We start from the raw sequence: 21,409 nt of genomic DNA on the forward strand, positions 1-21,409 counted from the left end.
TGCATCCAAACTGTATAATCTAGGGCTACCTCTGATTGATCTCTTCTGTGCTGTGCAGCTTACTTTTCATCCACAGTACCATTTAGTTGTAATCATCTGTACTTAGCAGTGCGACCTCAGCCCTGCACAGCACTGCACAAGCAGAGAGCAGCTACCCTTGTTTGCCTTTTGTTCTCTTCCCCCCCTTTGTACTCCCCCCCCCCCAATGTTTTTTTCTCAGTAACTGGTCTCTCCTTCCTAACAGAGGCTGAAATCTGTCTCATTTCCAGCTGTATCCAACAGGGGTGTGGATAAAAAGTGAGAGGAAAGGAGGGGGGGGGGGGGGAGTGCACTGTAAGGCTGTTCCAGGATTGTACCTGCCCTCCAGGTGTGTTCACAGTCTTGAGGAATGTCAGCCACAGCCATGCAAGGTCTGAGTCACACACAGCACTAACTCCATAAAACCCTTTACCCCCCTCTGCACTTCTCACAAAGGGGGAGGGAAGGGCTTGTCTGTTGAAGGGACGCTGAGCCTTTATCCAGGACTCTATCATTTTTGATTAAAGTTACCTTCTTCTGGAAAGGATCTAAAAAAAAAGAACAGAGGTGAGATTTGGAATATCTTGGATATTTTTTTTTTACTGGATATAGTGGGTGAAGAAAGTACAACACAGGCTGTTTGGACTTTGTTTCTAAGTTATTGGTGACTCTTGTGTCTGGTAAGTGATCTAGAATAATATAAGGTTGAATGCTATTTTTCTTCCAAAAGTGATATGCAAATAATTTGCACAGTCTCACTAGAAATGTGACAGAATATTGTTTTATGGAAAATGCAGTGGATATAGGGAGTCCCAACTAGCAACCATGGTAAAATATATTTAAATGGAATTCAAAATCCATGTTGAAGTAAACTGGATTTATAAGTAGACTGGAAAATGTAGCTTGCTTGGGCTGCAAAGCTGTCAGATGTGTAAAATATGTGTGGGGTCTGAAGCTTTCCCACTCAGCAGCTATTTAGAGTAACTGATATGAAGATAAACCCCTTGCCACAAGAGCTTGCGATCTAACTCAGATACATATAACTTTTACAGAGGTCGATAGGTTAACTTTAACAACAAAGCACTCTTGTTGTTTTCAGCACATTATTGCTGGTATCTGTAAAATGACTGGAAACTGAACAATCATTCTATTAACCCTATTCTGTTCATATTCCTTTTCTATTCCTGCTTGGCTGAAAAACCTTCAGTCTGCACTTGATTAGCTGCTTCACTTTTATATAAGGATATCTATCAATACATGTGATCTATCCTGATTTTATTTACTGTCATTGTACACAGTATGGTCAGTTATTATATCTAAAAAAGATTTATGTTATACATAATATGTTTAGATCATCAGTCCCAACAGTTTTCTATTGACACCCAACATTCAAGGTCAGTATAATGAAGAAAGTGCAAGTACATACCTGTAGGGCATGCAAGCAGGAAAGAAAGCCCTGCAGGCTATTCCTGTCACTGTAACTGATCTGTGCAGGGCAGTACTGCAGAAAAAAAGCTTTGCATGGATGTAGTATAGTGTAAAGAAGTGTAGCTGTGCTTGCAAGGTGGGCATTTGTGGTATATAACTGAGGTTATGGAGTACTAGAGTAGTGAGCTGGGGTGTACAGCTGTGATTGTAGAGTAGGAAGATGGGGTGAACACCTGTGGTTGTTGGATAGTTGTGGTTGTAGAGTAGGAAGATGGGGTGTACAGCTGTGGTTGCAGAGTAGGGAAATGGGGTGTACAGCTGTGGTTGTAGAGTAGTGAAATGAGGTGTACAGCTGTGGTTGTAGAATAGGGAGATAAAGTGTACAGCTGTGGTTGTAGAGTAGGGAGATGGGGTGTACAGCTGTGGGTATAAAGTAGGGAGATGGGGTGTACAGTTGTGGGTGTAGAGTTGGGGTGTACAGCTGTGGTTGTAGAGTAAGGTGATTGGGTGTACATCTGTGGTTGTAGAGTAGGCAGTTGGTGGAATAGCTATGGTAGAGAGCTGCATGACAGCTGTGCTTTTAGTGTAGAGAACTTGGGAATATAGCTGTGACTGTAGTGTAGGGAGTTAGGGGGCAAAGATGTGTTTTAGTGACGGAAGTTGGGGCATCTAGCTGTGGCTGTAATGTAGAGAGTTGAGGCATCCAGCTGTGGCTGTAGTGTAGGGAGTTGGGAGTTGGGGGGCAGAGATGTGTTTTAGTGCCAGAAGTTGGGGCATCTAGCTGTGGCTATAGCGTAGGGAGTTGGGGTGTGTTACTGTAGTTGTAGTGTAGAGAGTTGAGGCATCTAGCTGTAGTTTAGAGAGTTGGGGTGTGTTACAGTAGTTGTAGTGTAGAGAGTTGAGGCATCTAGCTGTAGTTTAGAGAGTTGGGTGTGTTACTGTAGTTGTAGTATAGAGAGTTGAGGCATCTAGCTGTAGTTTAGAGAGTTGGGGGGCAGAGATGTGCTTTAGTGCCAAAGGTTGGGGTGTGTAGCTGAGGCTATAGTGTAAGAAGTTGGGGTGTATAGCTGTGACTTTTGTGTAGGAGGATGGGGTTTTGGCTGTAGTGTAGGGAGTTGTGTTGTAGAAAGTTAGCTGTGGTCCTCGTATAGTGATTTAGAGTGTCTAGCTATGGCTGTACTCTAGAATATTTTGCTGTGGCTGTAGTGTAGGGAGTTGGGTTATGTAGCTGTGTCTGTAGTGTGAGGTTTTGGGGCGTGTTATCTGTGGCTGTATTGTAGGGTGTTCAGGTATCTGCTTGATGTAGAGTGTCATCTACCTGTGGCTGTAGTGTAGGGAGATGGGTGTCTAGCTGTGGCTGTAGTGTAGGGAGTTTGGGTGTCTAGCTGTGGCTGTAGTGTAGGGAGTTTGGGTGTCTAGCTGTGGCTGTAGTGTAGGGAGTTTGGGTGTCTAGCTGTGGCTGTAGTGTAGGGAGTTTGGATGTCTAGCTGTGGCTGTAGTGTAGGGAGTTTGGGTGTCACTGTCTAGCTGTGGCTGTAGTGTATGGAGTTTGGGTGTCTAGCTGTGGCTGTAGTGTAGGGAATTTGGGTGTCTAGCTGTGGCTGAAGTGTTTGGAATTTGGGTGTATAGCTGGTTTGCCTAACTGGTTGTACAGTTCGGAGTTGAGGAACATAGCTAGGGGTTGTGCGAAAGGAAGCTGAGGAACAGAGCTGTGATCGTGTAAGTGGGAGTATATTTGTTGTTGTTGATTTGGGACCATACTATAGAGAGTTGAGACTCATAGTGTAAATCTGCAATTGTGCTATAAGGAGTTGAGAAGAGTAACAGGTTGTACGGTAGCCAGCTGGGGCAAATATAGGCAGTCTTTTTATTTTAGAGGCAAGCTGTAGCTGTACTATAGGGAATTGGAGCACATATATGAAGTTCAATCTCTGAGGATGGGAAAGGCAAGTGGCAGTTGTACTGTTGGTATATGGGGCACATATATATAGTTTTGTCATTGGGAACTGGAGGAGCAAGCTGCAGCTATACTGTAGGCAGCTGGGGTACATATAACTGTAATGCTGTCATCAGGGTTTGCATTTGCTGTGCAGGGCATTACATATTTGAATGCAGTTTGATCAGTGCTGCAGTTTTGCAGGCAGCAGATAGCTTTTTAGATCAGACATCAGCTATGTTCCTGCATATAATCGGGGGAAGGTACATGCAGTAGATTTCTTGATTGTCCTGCTAGGCCAAGGTCAAGTGCTGCAAAAAAAAAAAACACTAGCGCTGAGTGTTCTGATTATAAAAATATGAGCAAATATCACTTATGATGCTACCATGAACTCCAAATGTTCAGCATACTTTCCAGCTGTCCTGATTTGCTCAGGACAGGACACCCCCATAGTGTAAATGTCTGCCCTGAGGTTTGGGCTTGGTAAAGATGTCTAACTAGAAGATTCAGACTTTAGATTTTTGTTGGTCTTATGTATATGTTTGTTGCATATTGTAACACCTGACTCTCATGCACTTTACATTCGAATAGCAGAGTAATAAAATATCTCATTTGGTGAAGTGACATCTGTGTATCTCCTACAGTTTGCAGTTTAATTAAATAATAACAATATTTCATATTTTGTGCATTTTTACATCTGCTACTTGAACACTCTTCTAAAAAGTGTTCCTGGAATCTCTTTTTCTTTCCAAATGTTGGCAACTACGGTGTAAAACATGTCAGTCTTTTAGTGTGCACAGAGCAGACCTTCAAACAACTGAGAGGATACGCAGGAAGGAAGGAGCAGAAACGAGAGGTGTGATTCTGTGGCATGAGAGATCTGAGAAGGTTGTGCCTATGGCAGCATAAAACCTAAATACACTCTTGGCATACAGTTCATTTCAGATTAAAATGGCTCAAACTTTTATGAGTCATGTCTTCTTGGATTCTGGAGTTTTACAAGCCTTGTACTAGATAAGTAGTTCAACAGAACTTTTTAGGAGCCCAGCAGAGATTACATTACATGGCCATCCAAATCTGATTCTTATGGGCTACAAATGGTTCAGGAATCTCATTACTTGATATAATAAACTGACTAAAGCTAATTCATTTTCCGCTTTTCAGAAAGAACCTATTATTTGACCACCTTTGATATATATATAAAGGTACCAAGAGAAACGACAACAAAATGCTTATAGAAGTAAATTAGAAAGTTGTTTAAAATTGCATGCTCTATCTGAATCACAAAGAAAAAAATTGGGTTTCATATTCTTTAAGACCAAAGACCACATAAAATGTGGACTTATAATATCCCAGACTCATTTATCTGTTAAGAAAGACAAGCCCTGCTCTTGTGGAATTGGTTGTGTTGAAAACGGATGGGGCTGCTTCCTAAGCTCTCTGCCACCTCAGAGGTCTACTTAAAATGCCCCAGACTTATCCTTCCTGGATGACTGACAAATTTGCTATCATGCAATTAGTTGTGCGAGAGTAGGGGTGAGGCTGCACAAGCGATTGGTTGTGCAGTCATAAATGCTACTACCCTCCTCTGGAATACAGGCAGACAGGGAACATTGCCTGCCTGCAATATAATAAATCCTGGCCTATTAGTCCAGATAATGTAGATTCCCCCATTGAGAGCTGAAAAGGAACCAATATGCTCACAAAGAACATATATATATATATATATATATATATATATATATATATATATATATATATATATATATATATATATATATATATATATATATATATATATATATATATATATATATCTTATAGGCCTAGAAATAAGCAAACCCATTATTAAATATCTAGGTTTCTTCATGCACCACAGATACAGGTGCCGTTCCCTATTCAGATACAGTCACCCCACTAGTTTCTATTGTTAACTGTAGATCAGATGCAGTAGTAATAGTGATGGGCTAGACATGTGCTCTTAGCTTAGCCTAGACTTGTTTTTGCCAGTTACCCATTTATCATTTGGAATCAGAAACTTGTGACTAGGAATGATGAGTGAATGCTTTAGCACGTTGGTTAAAACTATGACTGTTTTCCAATTATATATTTGTAAGTGTGGAATGTTTGCTGAATATCCTGGCACGTGCAAATACCTTATATTTCTAGATAATAAATAAAATAATTAAATATTCGACTCAAAAAAAGAAACATTCAAAATATTTAAGTGAAAATTTTAAAGATCATTTGTAAAACAATAAATGTGCTGTTTTAAATTAGAAGTTACATTTGGTATACAAATAATACATTTGATTTACTAGAAAGCAACTCTGATTGGAGAGACCAAATACTAAGGTGAATGTTCATTCTACAATTTGAAGATATAACAGGGATATTTCCATATCCCTATTCACAAATCATCTTAAACTTTCATATAACGTGCACTATAATATATTTGTATGCAAACCACCATAAATAACCCTTTCAGTGGGTCTATATTATAAATCATCTGTTTAGCCCTCTAAATGCTTAGCAACTTAGAATGAAAAATATGGATTTTTTAGGACATAAGTGTAAAAATGTGTTTGAACATTTTGAAATTGCACTGTTGGTTGCAAATGGGTTAAACACATAAATAAAGTCAGCTACAAAGCAGCAATGCACTGCTAGGACCTAGCTAAACACATCTGGTGAGCCAACGACAAGGGCCATATGTATGTAGTCACCAATCACCAGCTAGTTCTCAGTAGTACACTGCAGCACCTGAGCCTACGTAGTTATGCTTTTCAACAAAAGATACAACAAGATCAAAATAAATTTGATAATAGAAGTACATTTAAAGGTATATTAAAATCGCACACTCTATCTAAATCATGACAATTTTATTTTGACTTTAAGACAACTGAACTAAATTGTATTTTGGACAAAAAAATCAAGAAAAGCAAGCTAAAAGGACCATTAAATAATGAAAAACTGCATGAATAGCAAAAAAGACAATGTGACATGTTAAATGAGTAGTACATTTTTTTATGACAAATTTCAACATTTATTTCAACTTGATGCCCCCTGCACCACATAACAGACATCAGCCAATCACAGACTCATATAAGTATATACAGTGTGAACTCTTGCACATGCTCATTAGTAGGGGGTACCTCAGAAGGTGTGCACATAAAAAGATTTGCACAATTTAATAATGGGAGTAAACTGGAAAGTCTCTTAAAACTACATGTTCTATCTGAATCATAAATGTTTAATGTTCTGTTATTTTTCCTTTAAAGGGATACTGTACTGTAAATTTGGTTTCCCCTTAAAGTGTTTACAATGACTTGTTATACCAGCTGCAGAGTATAAAAATTATGGGAAATTGCTTCTATAGGTTTATTTTTGTATATATTATAACTGTTTTTGCTCATTGAAAACACAACCCATTTAAATGGGCCAAGCTCGCAGAAGGAGCAGGCACCTTTATCTTATCTATTTTTCTATACTTAAAAGCTGATACTTAAGGCCTGATGATTTAAACTAGACATGTGCGTTTCGATTTGTTCCAAATCGAAATTTGGCCGAATTTGTTAAATTCGGAGATTCGGATCGATTCGAATTTCCGAATTACGGTAGTACCGAATTTACCGAATAAATACGAAATAGTTCGGATTTATTTGTTACATTCGTATGGCCATGGATTACACTAGTATTGTACAGTATATTAGGTTATATCACTCTGCTATGGGTTACACCTAATATACAGTACATAATACTAGTCTAATACACAGCACATCCCACCTAACACATACCGAATTTCCGAATCGAACCGAATCCAGCCGAATTTATTCAAATCCGAAACAAATTAATTCGAATTTTTCCGAATTCGAATCGATCCAAACCGAAATTCAAAAACATTTGAAACGATCCGAACTGAACCGAAATAAATTTTTCGGTCATGCACAAGTCTAATTTAAACCTCTCCACTCTGGTGAGATGATCTAATACATAGCGTCATCACCGCAAGTTCCCTCCAAAACTTTTAAAAAGGCAATTTTTTTTCTTGAGAGTTGTTTATCTCTCTATGCAGAGTTCTTGATGTGAAAGAGAGACACCTACATTGCAAAATAATGCTCAAAAGGGGATAGCCAGCAAACCAGCTATAATACTAGGCTGGAGGGCATTAAAGGGACATTAAACACTTTAATATGAAATGAAAAATTGTATATATAAAATAACTATGCAATATACATTGATTATTTATTTCCCCCCTTTTCCTATAATTCAATTAATTAATTATGAGCATTTCAGTTCCTGTTAGAAATGGAAGTGCAGAACACTGTTATATTCCACACAACCATTGGCTGCACACTCTAGTGACCTATTTATAACTGTCCCTAATTGGCCACAGCAGACAACGTAACCTAAGTTCCAATATGGCAGCTCCCATTGTTTTATATACACTAAACTTTACACTTATTTTGTCAATATTTAAACAACTAATGAAACTTTAAAAATACATCTTTATGGTATTCTCAGACTAATCTTTTTGTTAATGCATTATTCTATCTAGCATTTATTTAATGTTTAATGTCCCTTTGCTACAATGTGATAAATATATTGTATTTGCTATAATGCGCTTACTGCTGTTTTCACACTAAAAGATGGAATGCATGAGTCATACAAAACTTGACCACATGCAGCCTGTTTTATCCCTCTGAGCTAGTTTTATGGCTCAAGATGTGAATTTGGTCTTTATGAGAGAAAAAGATAACACAATACCTTTTTATTGACAATTGGCAGGCTTTCTCTTTTTTTTTTTTGAATGGCAGTTGTTGTTTTTTTAAATATTCAATTATGTGAATCTGATTTTGATGTTTTTTTAAAATAGCAAAAGTTTGAACATTTTTATTTAAAGGGACAGTCTAGTCAAAAAAATGCATTAAACCTATAGAGCATACACCTGTGAGAGAAGCCATTCACTATTCAAAACATATCAAGTATATCACATACATAGTCACATATATTTGCAACTGCATGCCTAAAGCAGACCAGGAAACCCACAAGATCCTATAAAGCAGCGGTTTAAAATTTAGAAGCCAGTAAGAATATTCAGGAGTCAGACAGAGATATTTGTATCTAGATATATGAAGAATAACCCAAAAGTTAGGAGCCAGTGGTAAAATTCTAGAAGCCAGTGTCTCACTGGCTTCTGGGTTTGACATGCCCTGATTTACATATTGATAATGATGTCATATTCAGTATAATTTATTATTTGGCATGAATCTATCATCATCAAAAAGGGTTGTCACCATTTTGTTTTTCTGGTCTGAACATGTGCAGATTTTTGGCTCATATGTGTTATTGATCGATCTGTGTTGGATAACTAAAGTACATTTGACTGTTAAACTTGATGTGTCCATTTTGTTGTCAATATTAAGCAGATAACTTGAGGTCAGGTGTATTATGCTTCCGTAAGGGTGAATTTGCCAATATCTCTCTAATGATGAAAAAGGTGTACCTGGAGCCTTAAAACTGCCAATAAACTTGATCAGAAAGATTGGAATCGACCCCATAATTATATGCAAATAAAAGTGCAATATTAAAATTTGCTAACACATTAGGGTGTTATCATTTCAATGTCCCTTTAAAATCAATCTACTGCAGCAATATGAGTTGTCCTCTTCCTACTAATGCTTACTGGCTACTACTGATGCAGAGAAACACACCCCTGCAAGTCTGACAAGAAAGCATTGGTTTATTTTGACAGATGCATACATTGGAAAAATAAATAACATATACATTTTACCTTTATGAACATTTCTGGAGCACTATATAGCAGCAGTTTTGCAAGAATGTTATCCATTTGCAAGAGCAGTAGATGGCAGCACCATTTCCTATCACGTAGTGCTCCAGATGCCTACCTAGGTATCTCTTCAACACAGAATATCATGGGAATGAAGCAAATTTGATAATAGAAGTAACTTGGAAACATTTTTAAAATGGTATGTCCTGTCTGATTCACAAAATAACTTTTTTGGGGTTTCATATATTTGACTTACTAGGAAGCATGAGCATGTGTAGGAAAAATAAACAACTGGTGTGGCTAGAAAAACAATGAACCTATGTGCTCCTGATCTGTTGTGAAAATAAACTCCAGGCTTTTGTATTCCAGGCTTAAAGGGACACTGTACCCAAAAATGTACTTTTGTGATTCAGATTGAGCATGAAATTTTAAGCAACTTTCTAATTTACTCCTATTATCAAATTTTCTTCATTCTCTTGGTATCTTTATTTGAAATGCAAGAATGTAAGTTTAGATGCCGGCCCATTTTTGGTGAACAACCTGGGTTGTCCTTGCTGATTGGTGGATAAATCCATCCACCAATAAAAAAGTGCTGTCCAGAGTACTGAAACCAAAAAAAAAGCTTAGATGCCTTCTTTTTCAAATAATGATAGCAAGAGAATGAAGAAAAATTGATAATAGGAGTAAATTAGAAAGTTGCTTAAAATTGCATGCTCTTTCTGAATTACAAAAGAAAAAATTTGGGTACAGTGTCCCTTTAACAATTCTAACACAGTGTTTGACTTTTACAAAACATTTAACTACTGCTCTCTTTTCACCTAACTCTACCATATAAAGTTGTGTGCACCTTATATGCTGACAGTTTAGCAGGTTCAGTTGCCGTGCACGGCGCATATGTGCAGCGCGTTGGTGTTTGGGGTAACGGCACTAACAGTTGTTACCTTACATGGCTGGCAAAACAAAAGAAGCAGCTGTTAAAGTTCAGACAGAGGGAAACTGCAATTAATTTAAATGCTCTGCATAGGCTAGTGCTATAGTACTGGAGTACAGGAAAATGTCAGTTATATGCAATGTTCTGTATAGGTGAGAACTGTACTACAGGGGTAGTGGGAAACACCAGTTATATGCAATGCTCTGTATAGGTGAGTGCTGTACTACAGGGGTAGTGGGAAACACCAGTTATATGCAATGCTCTGTATAGGTGAGTGCTGTACTACAGGGGTAGTGAGAAACACCAGTTATATGCAATGCTCTGTATAGGTGAGTGCTGTACTACAGGGGTAGAGGGAAATGTCAGTTATATGCAATGCTCTGTATAGGTGAGTGTTGTACTACAGGGGCAGAGGGAAATGTCAGTTATATGCAATGCTCTGTATAGGTGAGTGCTGTACTACAGGGGTAGAGGGAAACATCAGTTATATGCAATGCTCTGTATAGGTGAGTGCTATACTACAGGGGTAGAGGGAAACATCATGTTACAGAAGCATTAGTTATTTTGTTGTGAAGAGCTTATTTCCCAGCAGCAATGCCTGAACCAGCAAGCCAGCGCCTAAGAAGGGCTCCAAGAAAACCGTAACAAGTTTCATTTCATAAAGAGTTAACTCTTTTTTTTTCAGCTTTTAGAAACTATTGTCTAATCACCTCTGGAGCCAGACTGCTAATTGATAAGATGAACTTGTAAACTTGTTATCTTAAGTACTGTAATCCTATTGTGGCCTGTCAAAGGACAGTGCTCTCTATCTAAATGTGTGATGGGGGATTTTGTGCTTCCCCCCCTCTCCCCCTGGGAGTGCCCTGTGTGCATGTAACCTTAATAAAAAGCAGGCTGGGCATCCCAGTCCTGAGTTCTTGTTTGACCCTCAATCGCAGCGTTGACTCGTTTTTGTGGGCAGAAGGGTATCCTAGCTGTACTGCAGCTAAGGGAGATTATTCTATATTTGCGAGACTCATATAGAATACTATGGAAAGCAGCTTCTCCCCTCTTTAGCAATAGGGATCCAGGCTACTAAGCGGTCCATCTCTCAGCGAGACTAAGGGTAACCGTAACATTTGGCGGCAGCGGCGGGATTTTCCTGGATTTCCTAGGAGAGGTACAGAACGGATGGAGAGCGCTTACGAAAAATTGAAGCGTACAACCCTAAAGGATTTACTTGAAAGCAGAGGGGGGTACGCCAGCAACCGGCCGAGGAGAGAGCTGATCGCAGAATTGACCGAACTGGATCAGAGCTTCACAATGGCGGAAACACCGACCACGATTAGTGACGAAAAAACCAGGATTGTTCGGGAAAGGCTCTCATTATACGGGCCGAACCCCTCCATGGAATTGGTACAGCAGTTGATGGCGGAGGCGGACGAGGATATACGAGAGACTCGAGCCCACGAACTCAACCTAGCGAACGCACACCGCAATGCTGAAGCCCCGCAGGTAATCATCCCTGTCGAAAATGCTGGGAGGCCCAAGATACCCTATGCGGCATTTCGACCCTTCCTAGAGAGCGAGACAGGGATTGATGAATATTTGGCGGACTTCGAAAGGCAATGTGCCCTGCACCAGATTCCCAACAGAGAGTGGCCCACGATATTGTCTGGGAAACTATCCGGGCGAGCCCTGGAAGCCTTTCGTACTCTGGGTGCTGAGGAAGTGACACAGTATGAGCTAGTTAAGGAGACACTGTTGCGACGGTACGCTGTAACTCCGGACACGTATCGCCGACAGTTTCGGGGCACGGAAAAGAAGCCTAACGATACCCATATGGAATGGGCGCACCGAATGCGGAGAGCGGCAAATCACTGGCTGAGCGGAAGTAAAGCGGTGACTGGGGAGGAAATTTTACAATTGTTTCTCTTAGAACATTTTTATAATGGCATGGAACAGCAAGGGAAGGAATGGCTGCGAGACAGGCGGCCTTCTACCTTAGAAGAAGCAGCCAAATTGGCCGATGAACATTATGACTCCCGTCTTCACGAACCCATGAACTACCGAGCTCCAGCACGGGTCGAACCCAGAGAGGTTTACCGTGCACCCCCTCGTGCTGAATTCCGAGCCCCGGTGCCCACAGGGCCCGTCCGACACTCAGGACCACCCAATAACAGCTCTGAGCGTCCCAGACCGACTTGCCACCGATACAAGCAACCAGGGCATTTCATGGCTAGCTGCCCCCTTAATACGCACCAGACACCCAGGAATTACAATTACCCCTCTGGGTCCTATCGTCCGGCCCAGGCCCTCTGTGTTAACCAAGAGGCCCCTATGGAGGGATATGTGGGGCCGCTTCACGAGGCAGACCCTGTATATGCTGCCTCAGATAACCGCCAGCACCATCGGCAGAGGGTATGGCTCGAGGGGCGATCTACCGAGGGATTGCGAGACACAGGGGCTACTATCACGCTGGTACAGAGTCATTTGGTGCCAGAGCACAAGCGATCTGGACAGACTGTGGCCGTTAGAGTGGCGGGGGGGGATGTGTACAAAATTCCAACAGCTAAAGTGCATCTTGATTGGGGAGCGGGAAAGGGGGCTGTGAACGTGGGCCTAATGGATAATTTACCTGCCGAAGTACTACTGGGCAACGATTTGGGCCCCATGACTTCTGCCTATGCTCCAGTATGCAACAACGAGGCGGACCCAGTGACTACAAGGGCCCAAGCCCGGACGGAGCGAGAGCTTTCACCAGTGCGGGAGACACAGGTAAGACCTACCCCGACCTTGCCTGACAGGTTAGGCCCCTGGGACACCCCAGATGCTTTCGAGGCAGAGTCTAAGACTGACCCGACCTTACAAAAGTACCGGGAACGAGCAGAGACCGGAGGGGGCGGGGCAGATAACGAAACATTCTTATGGGAAAAAAGGAAACTATACCGCTGGACAGAGAAAAGGGGACAGCGTAGGCGACAGCTGGTAGTGCCCCACAAATACCGTCAAGAAATCCTCAAAATAGGCCACGACATCCCCTTAGCAGGCCACCTAGCCGTTACCCGTACCCTACACCGCATTACTCACATGTTCTTTTGGCCAGGGGTGCACGCTGACGTTAGAACTTACTGTAACACCTGCGATGTGTGTCAACGAGTAGGAAGGCGAGGCGATCACCCTAAAGCCCAGCTAGTAAATATGCCCATTGTAGAGGAACCCTTCAGCCGGGTTGCTATTGACCTAGTGGGACCACTGGCTACCCCTAGTCCCTCCGGTAAGCGATACATTCTTACCGTAGTGGACTACGCTACCAGGTACCCAGAGGCTGTCGCCCTATCCAACATACAAGCGGATACGGTAGCGAATGCACTAGTACAGGTGTTCTCCCGGGTAGGATTTCCAAAAGAAATCCTATCCGACCGAGGCACCCAATTTACGGCTGAATTGACCCAACAACTCTGGCAGGTTTGCAAAATTAAGTCCCTCCTAAGCTCCCCATACCACCCCCAGACGAACGGGCTGTGTGAGAGGTTCAATGGGACCCTCAAGCAAATGCTCAAGACGTTCACTCAGGAATACCGAGACTGGGAACGCTTCCTGCCGCACCTCCTATTTGCTTATCGGGAGGTGCCCCAGGAAACGACAGGGTTCTCTCCCTTCGAGTTGCTCTACGGAAGAAAGGTACGGGGACCCCTAAACCTGATCCGGGAGCACTGGGAGGGAGAGATGGAGGCTGACGGTGTCCCAATTGTGCCATACGTGCTGGAACTCAGGGACCGAATGGAGCAATTAGCCAAATCCGTGCGGGCTAATCTCCAGTTGGCCCAGAGAAGACAGAAAGTATGGTACGATCGGGGGGCCCGAAAGAGAATCTTCACCATAGGACAAAAGGTGTTAGTACTTAAGCCGGTGAAGACAGACAAATTGCAGGCGTCCTGGCAGGGTCCCTACCAGATCGTAGAGAAAAGGGGAGACACCACTTATGTGATAGCTAGCTGCCACGACAACAATCTTAGAAAGACATTCCATGTAAACATGCTCAAGGAATATTTTGAGCGACCAGAGAACGTGACGGCCGTATGTTGTTCCCCTCAGGAAGACCCCGACAGTTTACCTATTCCAGACCTATTAGAAAAGAGCCTCCCCACAGGTATAGTGGTGCAGGTTCAGATAGGGGACCGACTTAGCCCCACTGAAAGGGAGCAGCTCAACCAACTCCTCCAGTCCAAACACCTCACCTTCTCCCCGAAGCCAGGGTACACTACTTTAACCACCCACCAGGTAGATACTCCGGGACAAGCTCCCTTGCGCCAGGCTCCGTACCGAATCCCCGAAGCAGTTAGGACAGGAATGAAGAAGGAGATCGATGAGATGCTCCAGCTCAGGGTAATTGAGCCCTCCGATAGTCCCTGGGCCTCCCCAGTTGTCTTGGTGCCCAAGAAAGATGGGACCACCCGGTTCTGCGTAGACTATCGGAGGCTCAATGAAAATACCGTGACGGACGCTTACCCTATGCCCAGGGTAGACGAGCTACTCGATCGTATAGCCAGGGGAAATTACCTGACCACTATTGACCTCTGCAAAGGTTACTGGCAGATTCCCCTGGCCCCGGAGGCTATCCCCAAGTCGGCATTCGTCACCCCATTCGGCTTATATCAGTTTAGGGTAATGCCGTTTGGGATGAAGAATGCCCCAGCTACATTCCAGCGCTTGGTGGATAGGCTCCTGGATGGCTTCCAGAGTTTTGCTTGCGCCTACCTGGACGACATAGCGATCCACAGTGAGTCCTGGGAGGACCACTTAGCTCATGTGGGAATGGTTCTGGATCAGATCCGGGCTGCTGGCCTGACTCTGAAGCCAGAAAAATGCCACTTTGGGATGGCCGAGGTACAGTACCTGGGTCACCGGGTGGGGTGTGGAAAGCAGCGACCAGAGCCGGCCAAAATAGAAGCTGTCGCCAATTGGCCCACCCCCATCACTAAGACTCAGGTCCTAGCCTTCCTGGGCACGGCAGGGTACTATAGACGGTTCGTACCAGACTACAGCACACTTGCCAAACCCCTGACTGACTTGACCAAGAAGAACTTACCTCGACAGGTCCTGTGGTCTCCCCACTGTGAAACGGCTTTCCAGGCTCTCAAAAATGCTCTAATTAACGCTCCTGTCTTGGCGGCCCCAGCCCTTAACAAACGTTTTATCGTCCATACAGATGCTTCCATGTTCGGGCTGGGAGCCGTCCTCAGCCAAGTAGGCGAAGATGGAGGGGAGCATCCAGTTGCCTACATCAGCCGGAAGCTCCTGCCCCGCGAAGTCAGCTATGCAGCGGTCGAAAAGGAGTGTTTGGCTTTGGTGTGGGCATTAAAGAAATTGACTCCCTATTTATATGGTCAGGAGTTCACTCTGGTCACCGACCATAACCCGTTGGTGTGGCTGAACCGGGTCTCTGGAGATAACGGCAGGCTATTACGTTGGAGCTTATCGTTGCAAACCTTCAATTTCACCATTACTTACAGACCTGGGAAACAGAATGGCAACGCCGACGGGTTGTCCAGACAAACCGACCTCAGCCCTGCATAACCAGCGGTCTGGACAGCCTTAGTCTGCCCCGAAAAGGGGTCAGACCGTGTCTGCCAGAGTGTTCCACAGAAAGGGAGCAATGTTACAGAAGCATTAGTTATTTTGTTGTGAAGAGCTTATTTCCCAGCAGCAATGCCTGAACCAGCAAGCCAGCGCCTATGAAGGGCTCCAAGAAAACCGTAACAAGTTTCATTTCATAAAGAGTTAACTCTTTTTTTTTCAGCTTTTAGAAACTATTGTCTAATCACCTCTGGAGCCAGACTGCTAATTGATAAGATGAACTTGTAAACTTGTTATCTTAAGTACTGTAATCCTATTGTGGCCTGTCAAAGGACAGTGCTCTCTATCTAAATGTGTGATGGGGGATTTTGTGCTTCCCCCCCTCTCCCCCTGGGAGTGCCCTGTGTGCATGTAACCTTAATAAAAAGCAGGCTGGGCATCCCAGTCCTGAGTTCTTGTTTGACCCTCAATCGCAGCGTTGACTCGTTTTTGTGGGCAGAAGGGTATCCTAGCTGTACTGCAGCTAAGGGAGATTATTCTATATTTGCGAGACTCATATAGAATACTATGGAAAGCAGCTTCTCCCCTCTTTAGCAATAGGGATCCAGGCTACTAAGCGGTCCATCTCTCAGCGAGACTAAGGGTAACCGTAACACATCAGTTATATGCAATGCTCTGTATAAGTGAGTGCTGTACTACAGGGGCAGAGGGAAATGTCAGTTATATGCAATGCTCTGTATAGGTGAGTGTTGTACTACAGGGGTAGAGGGAAACACCAGTTATATGCAATGCTCTGTATAGGTGAGTGTTGTACTACAGGGGCAGAGGGAAATGTCAGTTATATGCAATACTCTGTATAGGTGAGTGTTGTACTACAGGGGTAGAGGGAAACACCAGTTATATGCAATACTCTGTATAGGTGAGTGCTGTACTACAGGGGTAGAGGGAAAACCAGTTATATGCAATGCTCTATATAGGTGAGTGCTGTACTACAGGGGTAGAGGGAAAACCAGTTATATGCAATACTTTGTATAGGTGAGTGCTGTACTACAGGGGTAGAGGAAAACTCCAGTTATATGCAATACTCCGTATAGGTGAGTGCTGTACTACAGGGGTAGAGGGAAACACCAGTTATATGCAATGCTCTGTATAGATGAGTGCTGTACTACAGGGGTAGAGGGAAAAACCAGTTATATGCAATGCTCTGTATAGGTGAGTGCTGTACTACAGGGGCAGAGGGAAACACCAGTTATATGCAATGTTCTGTATAGGTGAGTGCTGTACTACAGGGGTAGAGGGAAATGTCAGTTATATGCAATGCTCTGCATAGGTGAGTGTTGTACTACAGGGGAAGAGGGAAATGTCAGTTATATGCAATGCTCTGCATAGGTGAGTGTTGTACTACAGGGGTATAGGGAAATGTCAGTTATATGCAATGCTCTGTATAGGTGAGTGCTGTACTACAGGGGTAGAGGGAAATGTCAGTTATATGCAATGCTCTGTATAGGTGAGTGCTGTACTACAGGGGTAGAGGGAAACACCAGCTATATGCAATGCTCTGTATAGGTGAGTGCTGTACTACAGGGGTAGAGGGAAACACCAGTTATATGCAATGCTCTGTATAGGTGAGTGCTGTACTACAGGGGTAGAGGGAAATGTCAGTTATATGCAATGCTCTGTATAGGTGAGTGCTGTACTACAGGGGTAGGGGGAAATGTCAGTTATATGCAATGCTCTGTATAGATGAGTGCTGTACTACAGGGGTAGAGGGAAATGTCAGTTATATGCAATGCTCTGTATAGGTGAGTGCTGTACTACAGGGGTAGAGGGAAAACATTTAACTACTGCTCTCTTTTCACCTAACTCTACCATATAAAGTTGTGTGCACCTTATATGCTGACAGTTTAGCAGGTTCAGTTGCCGTGCACGGCGCATATGTGCAGCGCGTTGGTGTTTGGGGTAACGGCACTAACAGTTGTTACCTTACATGGCTGGCAAAACAAAAGAAGCAGCTGTTAAAGTTCAGACAGAGGGAAACTGCAATTAATTTAAATGCTCTGCATAGGTTAGTGCTATAGTACTGGAGTAGAGGAAAATGTCAGTTATATGCAATGTTCTGTATAGGTGAGAACTGTACTACAGGGGTAGTGGGAAACACCAGTTATATGCAATGCTCTGTATAGGTGAGTGCTGTACTACAGGGGTAGTGGGAAACACCAGTTATATGCAATGCTCTGTATAGGTGAGTGCTGTACTACAGGGGTAGTGGGAAACACCAGTTATATGCAATGCTCTGTATAGGTGAGTGCTGTACTACAGGGGTAGAGGGAAATGTCAGTTATATGCAATGCTCTGTATAGGTGAGTGTTGTACTACAGGGGCAGAGGGAAATGTCAGTTATATGCAATGCTCTGTATAGGTGAGTGCTGTACTATGGGGCAGAGGGAAATGTCAGTTATATGCAATGATCTGTATAGGTGAGTGCTGTACTATGGGGCAGAGGGAAATGTCAGTTATATGCAATGATCTGTATAGGCGAGTGCTGTACTATGGGGCAGAGGGAAATGTCAGTTATATGCAATGCTCTGTATAGGTGAGTGCTGTACTACAGGGGTAGAGGGAAATGTCAGTTATATGCAATGCTCTGTATAGGTGAGTGCTATACTACAGGGGTAGAGGGAAACATCAGTTATATGCAATGCTCTGTATAAGTGAGTGCTGTACTACAGGGGCAGAGGGAAATGTCAGTTATATGCAATGCTCTGTATAGGTGAGTGTTGTACTACAGGGGTAGAGGGAAACACCAGTTATATGCAATGCTCTGTATAGGTGAGTGTTGTACTACAGGGGCAGAGGGAAATGTCAGTTATATGCAATACTCTGTATAGGTGAGTGTTGTACTACAGGGGTAGAGGGAAACACCAGTTATATGCAATACTCTGTATAGGTGAGTGCTGTACTACAGGGGTAGAGGGAAAACCAGTTATATGCGATGCTCTATATAGGTGAGTGCTGTACTACAGGGGTAGAGGGAAAACCAGTTATATGCAATACTTTGTATAGGTTAGTGCTGTACTACAGGGGTAGAGGAAAACTCCAGTTATATGCAATACTCCGTATAGGTGAGTGCTGTACTACAGGGGTAGAGGGAAACACCAGTTATATGCAATGCTCTGTATAGATGAGTGCTGTACTACAGGGGTAGAGGGAAACACCAGTTATATGCAATGCTCTGTATAGGTGAGTGCTGTACTACAGGGGCAGAGGGAAACACCAGTTATATGCAATGTTCTGTATAGGTGAGTGCTGTACTACAGGGGTAGAGGGAAATGTCAGTTATATGCAATGCTCTGCATAGGTGAGTGTTGTACTACAGGGGAAGAGGGAAATGTCAGTTATATGCAATGCTCTGCATAGGTGAGTGTTGTACTACAGGGGTAGAGGGAAATGTCAGTTATATGCAATGCTCTGTATAGGTGAGTGCTGTACTACAGGGGTAGAGGGAAATGTCAGTTATATGCAATGCTCTGTATAGGTGAGTGCTGTACTACAGGGGTAGAGGGAAACACCAGCTATATGCAGTGCTCTGTATAGGTGAGTGCTGTACTACAGGGGTAGAGGGAAATGTCAGTTATATGCAATGCTCTGTATAGGTGAGTGCTGTACTACAGGGGTAGAGGGAGATGTCAGTTATATGCAATGCTCTGTATAGGTGAGTGCTGTACTACAGGGGTAGAGGGAAATCTCAGTTATATGCAATGCTCTGTATAGGTGAGTGCTGTACTACAGGGGTAGAGGGAAACATCAGTTATATGCAATGCTCTGTATAGGTGAGTGCTGTGCTGCTGGGGTAGAGGGAAATGTCAGTTATATGCAATGCTCTGTATAGGTGAGTGCTGTGCTGCTGGGGTAGAGGGAAATGTCAGTTATATGCAATGCTCTGCATAGGTGAGTGCTGTGCTACTGGGGTAGAGGGAAATGTCAGTTATATGCAATGCTCTACAGGGGGAACCAGTCATTTATTACAATGAATTGCATGGGATAGTATTACATTAATGGTAAATGTCAGTTATTATTATTAGCGTTACTGATTTTAAAGGGATAGTCAATTCCAAAATAAACTTTCATGATTCAGATAGGGCATGTAATTTTAAACAACTTTCCAATTTACTTTTAGCACCAAGTTTGCTTTGTTCTCTTGGTATTCTTAGTTGAAAGCTAAACCTAGGTAGGCTCATATGCTAATTTCTTAGATCTTGAAGGCAGCCTCTAATCGGACAGTTTTTCACCACTAGGGGGCATTAGTTGAAGGGTTTCATATAGATAACATTGAGCTCACACACGTGAGGTTACCTAGGAGTGAGCACTGATTGGCTAAAATACAAGTCTGTCAAAATAACTGAAATAAGGGGGCAGTCTGCTGAGGCTTAGATACAAGGCAATCACAGAGGTAAACCGTATGATTATAACTGTGTTGGTTATGCAAAACTGGGGAATGGGTGATAAAGGGATTATCTATCTTTTTAAACAACAAAAATTCTGGTGTTGACTGTCCCTTTAAAGGGACGCTGAACCCATTTTTTTTCTTTTGTGATTCAGATAGAGCATGCAATTTTAAGCAACTTTCTTATTTACTCCTATTATAATTTTTTCCCCATTTATTTGAAAAAGAAGGCATCTAAGCTATTTTTGGTTCAGCACCACATACAGTGGGGCAAAAAAGTATTTAGTCAGCCACCAATTGTGCAAGTTCTCCCACTTAAGAAGATGAGAGAGGCCTGTAATTTCATCATAGGTATACCTCAACTATGAGAGACAAAATGTGGAAACAAATCCAGACAATCACATTGTCTGATTTGGAAATAATTTATTTGCATATTATGGTGGAAAATAAGTATTTGGTCACTTACAAACAAGCAAGATTTCTGGCTCTCACAGACCTGTATCCTCTTCTTTAAGAGGCTCCTCTGTCCTCCACTCATTACCTGTATTAATGGCACCTGTTTGAACTTGTTATCAGTATAAAAGACACCTGTCCACAACCTCAAACAGTCACACTCCAAACTCCACTATGGTGAAGACCAAAGAGCTGTCGAAGGACACCAGAAACAAAATTGTAGACCTGCACCAGGCTGGGAAGACTGAATCTGCAATAGGCAAGCAGCTTGGTGTGAAGAAATCAACTGTGGGAGCAATAATTAGAAAATGGAAGACATACAAGACCACTGATAATCTCCCTCGATCTGGCGCTCCACACAAGATCTCACCCCGTGGGGTCAAAATGATCACAAGAACGGTGAGCAAACATCCCAGAACCACACGGGGGGACCTAGTGAATGACCTGCAGAGAGCTGGGACCAACGTAACAAAGACTACCATCAGTAACACACTACGCCGCCAGGGACTCAGATCCTGCAGTGCCAGACGTGTCCCCCTGCTTAAGCCAGTACATGTCCGGGCCCATCTGAAGCATGCTAGAGAGCATTTGGATGATCCAGAAGCGGATTGGGAGAATGTCATATGGTCAGATGAAACCAAAGTAGAACTGTTTGGTAGAAACACAACTCGTCATGTTTGGAGGAGAGAGAATGCTGAGTTGCAACCAAAGAACACCATACCTACTATGAAGCATGGGGGTGGTAACATCATGCTTTGGGGCTGTTTCTCTGCAAAGGGAACAGGATGACTGATCTGTGTACATGAAAGAATGAATGGGGCCATGTATCGTGAGATTTTGAGTGCAAAC

At 42.9% G+C, this 21,409-nt stretch overlaps 1 protein-coding gene across 1 annotated transcript in view; it reads left to right on the plus strand.

Moving 5' to 3' along the window:
- The first annotated feature begins 415 nt into the window (after positions 1-415).
- Positions 416-21,409, plus strand: part of ITGB4 (integrin subunit beta 4) — a 158,267-nt gene continuing 137,273 nt past the window's right edge. Inside the window, 1 exon segment of the mRNA XM_053709074.1 lies at positions 416-585. The gene's annotated coding sequence lies outside the window, so the exon portion shown is untranslated.

Source organism: Bombina bombina, chromosome 1, assembly GCF_027579735.1.
Source record: "Bombina bombina isolate aBomBom1 chromosome 1, aBomBom1.pri, whole genome shotgun sequence".
In the NCBI taxonomy this organism is placed as follows: Eukaryota; Metazoa; Chordata; class Amphibia; order Anura; family Bombinatoridae; genus Bombina; species Bombina bombina.